Genomic DNA, 14711 nt, shown 5'->3' on the forward strand with positions numbered 1-14711 from the left:
AGGGAGATTAAATTGTAAGCACCTTAGGAAAGCAGTCGAACAATATGCATGAGATAAAAATCTATCTCCCTTAGGCCAGTTTCAGACAACCATGGTCAGTGAATGAAGCACAGACAGCGCAGAGTCTGTTTCACAGAACAATCACGTCGCTGGGTATGGGACTCATAGTGATAGATGATGCAAGGAGTCCCTGCTTTCCAGCTGCTCAACAATGCTGTTCCACTTAGAAGCAGTGCATTTTATGTCACTGTGATAGTTTCATAGTTTTACAGTAGATAAGTGACTTTGTCCCTGTAGAGCATACACAGGATAAAAGATGTCAGCTGGTCACATGTCCACATCACATGCCTTGCACCTGCCTGGGCAGGTCATGTGATCATCACTATGTTTGGCTGTAGTCGGTTGGTTGCAGTGCATCCAGTATGACCAATGTTGTGGTGATGGCAGTTGCACATCATTACTATGGTTACAGAGCAAGAAGGTCTGTTACATCATCAATGGGAGCAGAGCATAAGAGGGAGGAGGAGTTACAGAGAACTAAAGGATCATGGGACTTGTAAACTTGCTGTTTAAGTTCCTATCACTCAGTGATGGTGAGTGCTAAATTTGAGAGTGTTGATGGAGACTCTCTAAGCAGACACATTATGATCCTCTAGTTCTGTGAGCTGACAATGTGGCTAGATTATAAGGGTACGGGTTTATATACACTTTCATTTACCATCTCAACATTGTACTACTATCTGACACATAGAAAGAGAGATGAGATAGATCAGAGATAAGAGATGATGAGATCCATGAGATGTCTATTACACACTGTCAGCTCGTAGCTTGCAGCTTCTCTTTCCTCACCATGTGTTGTTTAGTAGCAGGAAGTGAGTGAGTGTCTGTTAGCTCTGTCCTGAAATGCAGGGGGTGGGGCTAGAGTGCAGGGGGCAGAGAGAGACAGAATTCTCAGCTGCAGGGTGTCACACAGAAATCCAAGATGGCTTCGGCAACCCTAAGTCAGAAGTTATAGGGGCATGTACACTAGGATTGATAGAGACAGGTTGGACTTATATCTGTGAAATGTTGTATTTTAATAACAGTGAATTAGAGAATGTGTTATATTGTTATCCTGAGTATATTTAAGAAACTTTTCTTTGTGAGAATACCCTTTTCTGTTCACAACCCCCTTTTCCCTTGCGCAGTATGGTAAGTCCATAAAACAGGATGTTGCGCAGTCTGTGATTCACAGTCTGAAACTGCTTTTAGTATGATATTTAAGTAGTACGTTTAGTTCTGGTGCCTTATCTATACAGTAAGCTTGGTTCCGATTATGTATCTATGTAGTGAGATTGGTTCCGTTACCATGTCTATGTTGTAAAATTTGCTATGGAACTGTGAGTCTTGTTCTGAGCTGTTGCCTTGATTATATACTAAACTTGATATTTGAACATCTATGTAGCATCCTTTGTTCTGTGTATACACAAATTACCTAATTTTGTTTTTGAGAGGTTTAGAATGGTGGGGTCCACAACCTTGATACATCACACTGCCTATTGTTGTCTTACTCTACCCCTGTTCCATCCTCAGTTCCTCCAAGACTTGCAGGATGGCACAAGGAGAGATTTATTATTTTTATTTCTGGCAGAAAGGGCACAAAAATCTCCTCATCGCCAGAGTGCTATAGCATAGGTCATAGTGCATAGTATGAACTAGTAATCACATGATCACTAGTTCATATGATAGTATTGTAAAAGTAAAAAAAAAAGTAAAAAAAAAAACATAAAAAATAAAAAGTAAATAAAAATTTTAAATAAAATTCATTAAAATGTCCCCAAAAGCCCCTTACACATATAAAACAATAAATAATAAAAAAGTGAAAAAAAAGTAAAAAAAAAACAGATTGGGTATTACCACTTCCAAAATTCCCAAACTATAAAAATATAAAAACGGTAATTACTTGCAGTGAACCCTGTAATGAAAAAATGCGCTCAAACACAATTTGAAAGTTAAATCCTGCGCTCAGTCTGAATCTGTTGGATTGTCCGATGACGCGCCCCCCCTGAATTCTGTCGCACAGAACCTGGCATAGCTGCGCCACAATCCGATCACATGCAACACAATCCCCTGTTAAGTACCTGTCATGGCTGTGCAATCCCCGAAAACGTTGGAAAGTCCGACAAAAGTGCTTCCACGGACCCTTAGCAAATAAGCCCCATTGTGTTTCCCACACGTTAACTAAACAAGAAGGAAATGCAATCTTACCTCATTGTGCGATCACAGATGGAGCCTATGGATTGTGTTTCAAAACGTCATGGCACCCAAAAACTATTCTGCCCTACAAAAGCTCATTGGTGCTCCTTCCCTTCTGCTCCCCGCCATGTGCCCTGACATCCACATGTGTTTACAGCCACATGTGGGGTGTCCTCTCACTCAGAAAAAACTGCACAATTTATTTGTAGATGCAATTCCTACTTTTATTCAGTGAATGTGGGTAAATTTTGCGGCTAAATAAATGTATTAATGATAAATATCAATTCCAAATCAAATCTTCATTTTGTTTGAAGTTCTGTTAAATATTTAAAGGGTTAATGAACTGCCTACCTGCTGTATCAAATAGTTTGGTGGGGTGAAGCTATTGAAACAAGGTGATATGTGGTGGGTTTCTAATAAGAGAACTTCCAAAACCCCTATAGAAATGAAATGGTTCTTAAAATAATTGATTCTAAAATTTTCTTGAAAATTTGAGAGAACTCTGTTCGATTTCTGATCTTTCTAGTGTCATAACAAAACAAAAGGACACTTCTAAAATGACGCCAACACAAAGCTGAGATATGGTAAATGTTAGTTATTAACTAATTCGGGTAGTAAGACTATCAGTTTAAAAACAGAACATTTTTAAGTTTGAAAATAGCTAATTTTTTTTCAAAATGTTTACTAAATTCACCTTTTTTTCATAACTAAATTCAAAATATATCAACCATTTCCCACTTTCAAGTACAAAATGTCATCGAAAAACAAACTCAAAAACAATAGAGGAAGTTAAAGACATCTTAAGTTCTAACCAGATAAAGTGACACATGCTGTTTTTGAAAAATATGCCTTGGTCATCAAGGCACAAATGGGCCCGCTCACTAAGGGGTTAAAACACAAGTCTTAATAAATTTTCCCCCAAAGTGTATTCAAGGGGCCTGCACATACAATATTTAAAAGCAAACCTATAGGTGACAAGCGACACCGGATGAAAGTTACATTTTTAGTGTGTTTTTTAATGACCAAGTTACAGTAGTTCCCTGGGAACACTGATTTAGGCTACATTTATACACACTTTAGCTCTTTATTATGCGGCATGCACACCATTGTGAACACTATCTGGGCTGAAAGCCATGGGTCAGGTGACATTCACAGTGCAGTGAGACACGAAGCAAGTACCGCCACTTACCGAACCATGAACTTACACAATGGGACACATGTACCTTTGTTTTTCTTCTGTTTATGTGACATTTTGTGGCGCATGTGCACTTTTGCGATTCTAAGACAATCTCTCTTCAAGGTTCACCATGGTCTAGTTTTCAGCAGTGTTCCCCGAGTTATCACTGTATTACAGATGTGTAAGTTGTGACTTTTTTGAATAAGTTAGTGCTATTCACCCATGATGCTGACTGCAAGTGATTTTCTGTAAATCCCTTGTAACTTATATTTTTGATGCATCTGCGGTTTTGGCACGTGATCTTTGCATCCACTAATCTGCACTAAGCCACATGGCTAGACATAGCCCTTATGATTCACACTGGTCAGTAAGATAAGCTGATGAGTCTACCAGACAATGGCAATATGAACTATGAGAAAAATCCAAGTGTATCATCTTATTACCAGATCTGAAGAGCAGGAAGACCAAAGTCTGCTACTGAGAAGCCTCCAATCTGCTGGTTGCAGCTCTAACTATGAAACTGACATCTAAGATCCAAGAATATCCTGCTCTCTGGTAAAAGAAGGCTGAACTGTGATAGCAGCTCTAGTTGTGACTAGAGAATAAGCTAGAACACGGTAAGTGGAACAAGGTAACACAAGACTTTGATGAATAGTATTTCCCATTTATAATAATATTTTCTGCCAAAAGTGACTTTGGATGAATTACAAAAGCCACATATTCCAGAATTTCCTCTTTTAGATTAATGGTCAGTGAAATGATGATTACGGTTTTATTTAATCTACATTAAGACGATCTATAAATTTTACATTATGACTGAAACAGCATCCAAATCACATAATACTTGGAATAAGATATATATCTGGAAGGCGGCCCTGACTTCATGTAGAGCTTGTCCCAGAAACCTCCAGGGAAAATATTGGGGTCACAATAGAGAAATAAGAATCTATGTCACATATATTTCATATATTAATGGCCCTGTGTATAGAGAAAGAAGTCATGGGACTACAGAGACAGTTTCCGGATGGGGAACATTGGTTATTTGGTATAAGGGGTTTATGGTTTGTTAAGGTGGGGTTTGAGGAGAATTTATGATGTATAAAATACAGTAAGAAGTTAAGTGGAGGTGGAGGGAATACTCACTTTGCCATGAGTGTATTTTGATGATGCTAAAAACGTGGTGTATTCTTTTACCTTGTTTTCTGAGGCCAAGTTCACCAGAAAAGGTCTATGGAGTCAGTCTACATGTCTTTTTATGCTGTTATAACCTCCATTACTATTGATGGATCATAGCCGAGGCTGATCATTCTTCTCACATGACATGAAATTTCAGAAGACACAGCTTGGTGTAACAGGTTTACTGCTAATCAGACACAGGAGGCAGATGTAAGCAGATCTCCACCATAGGGAGCTCCTCACTGCAGACATGAAAGCTTCTTGGTGGGTACAGAGCTGGGGCTAATAGACAGTAATAATCATGAGCTACATGGAAGAGGTATCAGCAGTTTAACTAACTCATCAATATTCTTATCAAGCCCCAACAAGACAATTCAGATGACTCCTGGATAACGGTTTGGAATATTAGCATGTACCATAATCCTGACACTACAACTACCATTCACTTATACTGTCACTGCAGTTTTACTGTTTCTTTTTTTTGGAATACTGAAGAATTGCCTAAATAATAATTTCTACTAGCTGTTTTCTATACATGGCATCTCGACATACAAAGATGTAGATGCTAGATATTCAAAAAAAAGATGCATGATGAAAATTAGAGTATAATAATTTTGCTTTATATAGAATAAAAAATGCCATTAAAAGAGTATTCCCATCTGAGCATTTAATTTAGTTAATCTGCGATATACATATATTTCTTCAATTGCATGTTTTAAAAAAAAATCTACCAGTGTGAAAATCTATCAGTGTGTAGCCATGTTGTCCCTTTGAAACAAGATAGCTTCCTTGGATACCACCATTCCCACACACAAGCCCTGATGGCAGGCATGCACTATTGAGCCTTCCCTGGCGCCCTGGTTTATGAGATCATTACTAAAGTACATGCAGTAACTCCTGACCTTAACATATTCAAAAATTATTTGTTTCTTTGTACAATCACACCAGCAGTGCTGGTTGTATCCAAGGACAAAAATCTCATTTCTGAGGAACAACATGGCTACATTTATTTTATTAAAATATCATCCATTTGAGGAAATGTATGTATAGTATTTTTCGGACTATAAGGCGCACCGGAGTATAAGGCACACCATCAATAAATGCCTGCTAAAATGTCTAGGTTCATATATAAGGCGCACTGGACTATAAGGCACACCTGATTATAAGGATGAATGACCAGCAGGTGGCAGACCTGTGCACAGTTCAAGGCAGTTGTCTGTCAGTACGGTTCATATATAAGGCGCACTGGACTATAAGGCGCACCTTTGATTTCTGAGCGCCTTATAGTCCAAAAAATACGGTATATGGCAAATGAATTCAATTACTTTTCATTATCATACTCTGCTACTCCTAAATGTAACAGGGTTTGGGACAATTAACCCTTCTGCCCATGCTATAGTCCAGCTTGTAAAGTAGGTACGTGGACTGCCCTCACTTGCAGATTCAGGGAGGCTGTGATGATACTGGTCATCCATCTTAGATCATTGGCTCCTAGGTTATCATCCTATAACAGGGACTTCACCTTATACTCAGCTCTGTGTCATGGCCTCTTAGCATTTCTCTTTGCATGATTGTTTTATTTATTTTTTTGGATGAGGGCCATTGTGGCACTTGTATAAGATTGTGTGACTCCCTCCCACATATCTTGTAGCTTATTCTCATTTTGCCTTCATCTCTATTGTCTACTGTATGAGAAAGATACAAATGTTACTTTGGTTGGAAAGTTTGCAATGAAATAAGTAAAATATCTGAATAAAGAAAATCCCTTAACTGAGAAAAGGCACAAGGCCCTTCACCAAGGCTCTGTTATCAGAATACTAAATAGCCATTCATCTTGCAGTTCCCTGGACAGCTTTCCTGCTCCCCCATGTTACTCTAACTTTTGATATTTGCTGACAGTTGTAGTTGAGTTGAGTTGTGGATTACAGCTCAGTGAAGATGATGGGATTTTTATACTTTCCTTAGTCACTGAACATGAACTTCAATTCTTCCATTTCTGCCAAAAAGCTTTTAGCACATAGTACCTCCCATCTCACTGGCTTTATGGACAATCACAAAACTATTGTCCTCCAGCGGCCCCTGACTGGCACCCAGAACAAAAAGCATTCCTCTAAGAGCATCCCCTTAAAAAGGAAATTCCAGAAACTGTAGTTAAAAGTTACCATCATGGCCACTGTTATAACTTTCACAAGACTCTTAAAGGCCAAATTTGCAGAGTTATACTGCAAAAGAGAAGCAGTTAATGAAGCATGATCAACATTGTCAAACATCCCAGGAGTGGATATACCCATAAAGCATCCCAAGAAATTGAAGGCTGTGCACTACAAACTATGATTTCTAGTATGATTTCTAGTATGCTCAAGATCTGTGAGTTAGTTAGAAGACATAGTAGTTCTAGAGGCTAGATAAACAACAACTTCTCTGTGCATGTGGTTATGGACACACTCTTCCACCCAAACACTTTGGCAATGGCCCTATCACAAGAGTCCCTTTAGTATCTCTCCTTTAACCCCTATACAGGGATCTGACTTCACTGCAATGAGGACACATAGGGGCTCATTTACTAAGGGTCCGAATCGCGCGATTCCATCGGGTATCCCAACTATTTCCGATTTGCGCCGAATTCTGTTGCTTGCAACGGAAATCGGGGGGCGTGGCCGTTGGAAAATCTGGCGGTATTTTAAAAAAAAAGTTGCTTGACACTCACTTACCTGCACCAAGAAATAGAAGGTGAACTCTGGTGAACTCCAGCGGACCTCGGCGCACCAGCGACACCTAGTGGATATCGGCGCATGGACCTTAGTGAATCCCGGCCGGACCCGAATCAGCATCGGAGAACCCGCAGCTGGATCGCGACTGGACCGGGTAAGTAAATGTGCCCCATAGCCACTAACTTTCTGAGAAGTCCTAGTGTAGCTGACAGCTGGTCCAAGCTGGTCAGAGGACATGAATGTGGCATCAAGAATCAGACAGAACATAGTCAAAGAGAGTCTGGGCTTGGGAAGGCAGGGGTTATAATCTGAATTACAAGATAACTAGTCCCAGAGAAGGTTTTTCTTTTGTCAAATACTATCGTCCTTAAGCACAAGAATCTACAGTGGTTGTAATAAGTATTGAACATTTCACCTTTTTTTAAGTTAATAAAATAAAATGAAAATACATTTTTAGATGTTGGTAAAAACAAAACAGTTCCCACTGGCAAAGAATTAAAAAAATAGCTTTTCATAAATTAAGTTATGTGTGTAATGAGAAATGGAGGAACGTGGATCGGGATCAGCGGCGCACACATGTAGTAAAGACTGGTTAGAAATGCGTTTCGGGGTCGCCAAGTACCCCTTTATCAAGTGAACAAGACTACAAAGGTGATGAAACAAAAAACACAAAGCAAAAAACAATAAAACTTGATACTTAAAACATATACATAGTTAATGTCAGAAGAAACCATTTGAAGCATGTATTAGCAGCTAGGTGGTTCTCAACATTACTTTAGAAGACATGGTTATGAATTATAATAATGAGAAATGACATAGGGAAAAAGATTGAACACATGAAGAAAGGTGCAAAAAATCAGTAATTAGAAAACAATCCTGCCAACAAAATGCTGCTCCACTCCAATCCAGCAAAAACCGCTGCTCCACCTATAAAAGGTTTCCTCTTACTAAGGTGCCACACAAGAAACATCTCATGATGGGTAAAACCAGTGAGCTGTCTCAGGACCTTTGGCATTAGTGCAGAAGAATTTCTAAACTACTGCAGGTTCCATTGAGCAGTGTTTCAGAGAGAGGAGTAAAGGGAATTATCAGAAGAGTTGTTCATGAACCAAGGACCACCTGTGGAGAGCTACAGAAAGACCTTGAATAAGTAGGTACAATTGTTGCACAAAAAACAATTTCCATGCCGTTATGCATGTCATCCACACAAAATTCCATTGCTGAATAAAAATCATGTTCAAGTGCATTCAGACCTGTGAAATACTGGAAATACTTATCAAAAATAAACTCTTCCAATGTCAATACACACCGTGTTTGGAAGACAAAAGGCATTGCATATGGGGATTGGATGTTTTGTTACTGACATCTGGTGAGAAATTAATTTGTGTCAAAAGTATAAAGTATAGTTTAAAACATTTAAATATATTTACTTAGAAAATTGATGGCGTGTTCAATACTTATTTCAACCAAAGTAACTACTATAATAATTCCTAATATGTACCAGAAACTATAATACTTACTCCAGTGTACAAAAACCCATATTCAGGAACTACTAGGATACGGTCTGCTATGTACAAAAATATAACTAGTATAATACTTCCTCTATGTACAATAATATAACTACTATAATACTACCCCTATGTACAATAATATAACTACTATAATACTGCCCCCTATGTACAAGAATATAACTACTATAATACTGCGCTCGAAGTACAAGAATATAACTACTATAATACTGCCCCTATGTACAGGAATATAACTACTATAATACTGCCCCCTATGTACAAGAATATAACTACTATAATACTGCCCCCTATGTACAAGAATATAACTACTATAATACTGCGCTCGAAGTACAAGAATATAACTACTATAATACTGCTCCCTATGTACAAGAATATAACTACTATAATACTGCTCCCTATGTACAGGAATATAACTACTATAATACTGTCCCCTATGTACAAGAATATAACTACTATAATACTGCCCATATGTATAAGAGCATAACTGCTATAATTTCAACCCAATGTACAAAAAGTAACTACCTTAGTAGCGCCCCTGGTGTTAATTCTACTGCTCTCAAAATGTCTATACTCATGTTTTTCAAAGCAACAATTTATTATCTTATTATTTTTTTTATGACGGCTTGTGTCTCCTGGGATTTTGGGACTTTTTCCCCAGAACGGAACCCAATTAGAAGTGACTGGATAGGAAGCAATGAAATGGCTTTGTACATCCTGTTGAGCTGGTACTCTTCTCTGCTGATGAGCAGGTATGGCAAGACCCTGGAGCGTAACAAAGTTGGAGGAAGCTGATAAGTATGAAGTGCAGAACATAAATACATGATATCGCTGCTGCTGCCGGTGCTGCTATGGGCTTTCCTTGCAGTGATCTGTCGCAAACTTCCTGATCAGGTTATTACCAGACGCACTGTTATTCTGCCGTCTGATGTTAGTCCAGACACTCGTCATATTGATGTAACACAGATCATTATCTGCTCAAAATTTGCTGAGTTTACACAATCATCAAATAGCTGGATACACCATTGGGATTTTATAATATTTTATGCACACACTGAGGTTCACACAAACAAATATGAAGATAGTTGAAGTCCATAGAAATACATTAAGATAAGAGTCGTAACTACAGCTTTAGCAGCCATAACAGCTGCTATGGGGCCCGCTGTGACTGGGGGCCCCATCATCCAACCTGACACGCTAAAAAGTGTATCTGTATCTGTATCTGTGATGTGTATATACTGTATGGTGTGTGCATATACTGTGTATATATATGATGTACATTTGTACGTGGCACTGTATGTGTGTATACGCTCAATATGTGTGTATGAGTATATAACTGTGTGATTATAACTTGCATGTGTGAGTATGTGGAAGGGGGCCCCTATTCAGAAGCATGCTATGGGACCCTGCCTCTATTAGTTACTCCCCTGATTAAGATGTATGGACATGTACAGGGGAGGCAAACACTTGAGGTGAAAACAGTTGTATCCAAATTCCTGTGACCTGTACGACAGCTGTAAATGAAGTTATTTAAAGAACTCTATGATGATCAGGCCATGTCCTCTTGTATGGATGAAGGCATGCTTCCCAACAATATTGGGTTTGGAGGAACTGTCCATGGTGGTGTATCCTGATTTCAGTGGTGAGTCCCAGATTTAGCCCTGCCACTACTGTGTGGCTCTGAGGCTGGGATGGAGTCATCATGTCTTCTGACTCCAGAGCAGCAGGGGAACCAGGAGAGGTGAGTATCAGATATTTTTTTCAGAAAAAAAAGGTAAACGAGGGAGGGCTATGGAAAAGAGGGTATTTTTAGTTGGCAGGCCACAGGAGTGCATTAGGAAACCACAGTACATGAGGAATTATTCATGGGGAGGGCACTGCAAAAAAGAATTATCCAGGGAAGGTGGGCCATAGGAAGGGAGACATTTTACTATGTAGAGATCAATAGTGGGGACATTATACAGTGTGTGGGGCATTAAGAGGTGTATTATATTAGTTAGGGGCAGGATATTATCCATGTATTGCAGTACAGAGCAGGCTAAAGAGGGAGGGATGGTGCAGCATTCATACTACCACTCCAATTATCTACGTGGGTCTCATGGGTAGAGTCTGACCTTGTCTTCTGCAGACAAATGGAGCTGTAGTGTACCCCTAGTGGACACTGGCCTCCAGGGAGTCCTATGTACCTATCAGACACCTCAGAAAAATCCGGTCTAAAGATTACTAGCAAGACCCATGACAGATGAAGCCATAGCGACTCTCATGTTACAGTTGACGCTGTAGTATCTCTCATGTGGCTTGCTTTTTTCTGTGGACTGCACCTGTTGTAGTACATAAGTCTGTGTGTAACACTGGTCTAATGCTGGGGCTCCACACAGACTGGTGTCACATAGAAAGGCTTGTGAAAGTTTACACCCCTTCATAGTCTTTGATATAGTTATCACCTGTCACATAAGTCTCAGGAAAGTAGCTGCATTTTCTGGGTTTGTTGCTGTGAAATGATTATACGTATAGGTGATTGTTCCCCCTGGAGTATGAATCTCTGGTTATTATATATTCGGAGCTCTCTGATATATGAGCGAGGACGATTCTTCTGCTTTCTTGGGTTTAATTGTATTTGGTGTGAAGATTCCACGGTCAGGTGGCGTGACATGTGATCCTGTACATGTCTGTCAGCACCGCAAACAAACTATGACTTAACCTCTGAATTGTTTTTGTAAATAAGGCGCCGGCTGCATATATTTATATAGCTCGGTGCCTGGAAAGCATGTGCCCTGCCGAGGATGAGGAGGCAGCAGACGACCTGCTGTAAAACAACAAACAAGATAACAAACAAAACAGCTTGTCAAATACAATAAGAAAGCAATAAGTACATACTGTATGAGCTCGAAAAAAAGAGCCTAAAGAAAAAATTAAAATAAAAAAAGTTTTCTAGTGTAACAATATAAATGACCTATCCATTATATGGGATTCATTTCAGGAACACCTTTGTTCTTTATGTAGTGGCGTAATTGTATTACTGCAGCTAAGTTCCCATTCACTGAAAATGAGAGCCAAGCTGCAGTTACCTGGGCTGGCCACAACACAGAGAACGGAGCTTTCATTTAAGCTGATTCTTGCACTGGAAGAAACCAGCATCAGCCGATCGGGGAGGGTCCTGAGTGTCAAAACCCTCTAACCTGATATGGAAGATCTATCCCTTGAATAGGTTATCCTAATCTACAAATATCAATAATAATTGTGACAGGGTACACAGCCTTGTTGGTCCTCACCTTGGTACAAGATACCCACCCCCATTAAAGTTTATTAAAATATATCATACCATAAAATATATCATAGACACTAAGGGATATTTATCATTAGGTAGATTCCTTGTGAAAGTTCTATGCTTACTTTGGAGCTCCGCTGCCCCTCAGATTTATTAAAGTGCTGTTAGCCCTTTAATAAATCTCTCAGCAGTGTCTGACTAAATAATCGCAGCACCAAATAGACTAGTACAGAAGTGGAGAAACTAGTGGGAAGAACTTAGAATTTAAGACTGAAGATAACGAAGAAGAGGAATACCACAGCAGCCCCCCTGATTATTGTAATGATGATGATGATGATGTTGTTGTTAATGATGAGGATGATTGTCCTGATACACAAATGTTAGATGATGCAGAAATCTGGCTTTACACAGCCAGTGGTTCTATGTTTAAGTCACTATTTATAACAATTTAAAGTCAATGATAAATAACCCCCACTGAGTTTCTATGGCCCTTTAGTGCTTCCGTATTATGGGCTACAAAGGTTAGAAGGCTCTTATGTGCTGTACAGGACAGCAGCACTAGTAGTAATATCAAAATAATCGTTCAGTGACATAATCACACTGGTTTCATCACATAACAATGATTTGCCTTTATACTATTTGGACACTAATATGGAAGCAAACTGAGGGCCTCTGAGCTAATCCAGGGAGCCCATACTTCCATACACAAGGAATGTTGTGTGGAGACAATGACAAGCAGTCCACACATTCTCTGGTGGTGGCACTTGTGTTATGTGAACATTACATTCCTTCCCATCAGCAGCTGGTGGTCACTGACCCTGTCTCATTACTATAACCTGCACCTTTTCCCTGACCTTTCACCTTGGTTTCATTCTTTCCACCACCGGGATCTGGAGGACATAAAACAACAGAAATAAAACTGTATATCATTTCCCCCACTGTTTCTCAGTAATAGATAAGAAAGGGCAACCTACATTCAGAAGTCACCTGGAATCTAGGCAATGAGGTCAGATGAGGCAATTAGTAAAAGTCCATAGAGAGCTGCAGCAAATACGGGCTATGATTACAAGCAGCTCATGATACCGTGCTGTTTCACTTTTTTAATGTAACATTTAGTTTGTATAGGTCTCATGTACCTCACAGCTGTGACCGTAGAGTGCACACAGTGGCTGGAGACAATAGATACTTCTAGGAAACTCCAGAACAAATCACAAACAATGCAGTAACAGAATCATCCAAAGCTGCACTCACTATACTTCTGATTGAGAAGTTACTGTAGATGTACGTTAGTAAGGGGTTGTCAGATTGTTTATAAAATTCTGTACTCATCTCCATCGCTCCCGTTGTCCAGCGCGGCGGTTTCGCCGGTCTGTGCCCCTCTTTGTTTACCGAGGCACAGAAGCCATGCTTGGGCACAGGGGCATGGAAGCTGCGCTGGCCGGCCATGCCCACCCGTTTCCATATCTCAGCACCTGATACTCGGCCAGCCAGAAGCTGACTTTAGCGGAGATTTTGTGTCCCTGTAAACAAACAGGGGCACAGATCAGCAAGACGAAGAAGAAGGTGAGTACAGGTTTGTTTTTTTAACAATTCCTTCCCAGCCCGCCTCCAGAATTTTATAAACAATTGGACGACCCCTTTAAGTTATTTCCTGAATCACACTCCACCGCTGCAATGTTGGAATAATGATTTCCTACATTACTGAACCTGTATTCTAACATTATATTGGACTGGGATAATTGTGGTCCTGTACCAGTCTCTCTCCATAGACTGCAAAGCTTTTACCGCTTTGTCTTAGTTAAGCATAAAGCATTTCTTCTTGATGTTGACAGTTTAGGACCAGTGATATGTCAACCATTGTTCAGTCGCCTCTTTGCTTTTTCTCCTCAAGGTGCCAGATACCCCCTTCTCCATGTTATCTCCCTTCTGGATCAGCCATTTCTTGGGTTTCAGGATCCAGGGAATGTTTGGCAAGAGTGAGCGCCTCCCTCACAGTTCCTGTACATTGCCATTTCAGGAAATTCTTTGGCTGGTGTTAGAAGAACATGATCGACCAAGAAGAGGTTGTCGTTTACTGAATTGAATGGGTGAAAGGGCTATGTGCCTTCAGCTAGGTCTGGAGAAAGTTGTTTTTAAACTAGAGTGATAGTCCAGTCCGATCAAAAAAGCTGTGTAACCTGAAGTCAGCAGGAGCGGAGCATGCAGAGGAGATATTTGATGCTGGCTTCTAGTTTAACCTTTTTAATAAAGTTTTATCCATAGGACAATGATTGTTAATCTCGAATCAGTACCATCTCCCAATAAAAAGAAGCTACATCTTGATGCTTTGTGACACTTGGCGTTCTCACACTGCCTTTGTGTATCTCCTGGATAGGGGTACCACACAATATATTAAGTGCCCCAATGACCAGTCTAGTAGGACAGCTTACAACAGCTCCCTCTCCACCCACTAATTGGGGGCTACAAGTGCCCTTTGGTTTTCAAGAATCCCATCTTATACTGTAGTTTCCAGCGTGGAAAGTACCACAAACATGTAGAAATCCTGTACACGAATTTTACTTAATGCAAACCTGGCACAAGGAATGTCATTTTTAGCTGGTGACAGGTTCCAATAGCCT

General features: G+C 39.8%; 1 long non-coding RNA gene across 1 annotated transcript; it reads left to right on the forward strand.

Annotated features, from left to right (window-relative positions):
* Positions 1-529: 529 nt before the first annotated feature.
* On the forward strand, positions 530-14311 carry LOC140068858 (uncharacterized). Its single transcript, XR_011848596.1, has 3 exons — positions 530-593; positions 3859-4029; positions 14111-14311. It is a non-coding gene; the product is annotated as an uncharacterized lncRNA (long non-coding RNA).
* Positions 14312-14711: the final 400 nt, after the last annotated feature.

This window comes from Engystomops pustulosus, chromosome 7 (assembly GCF_040894005.1).
Source record: "Engystomops pustulosus chromosome 7, aEngPut4.maternal, whole genome shotgun sequence".
NCBI classification, from domain to species: Eukaryota; Metazoa; Chordata; class Amphibia; order Anura; family Leptodactylidae; genus Engystomops; species Engystomops pustulosus.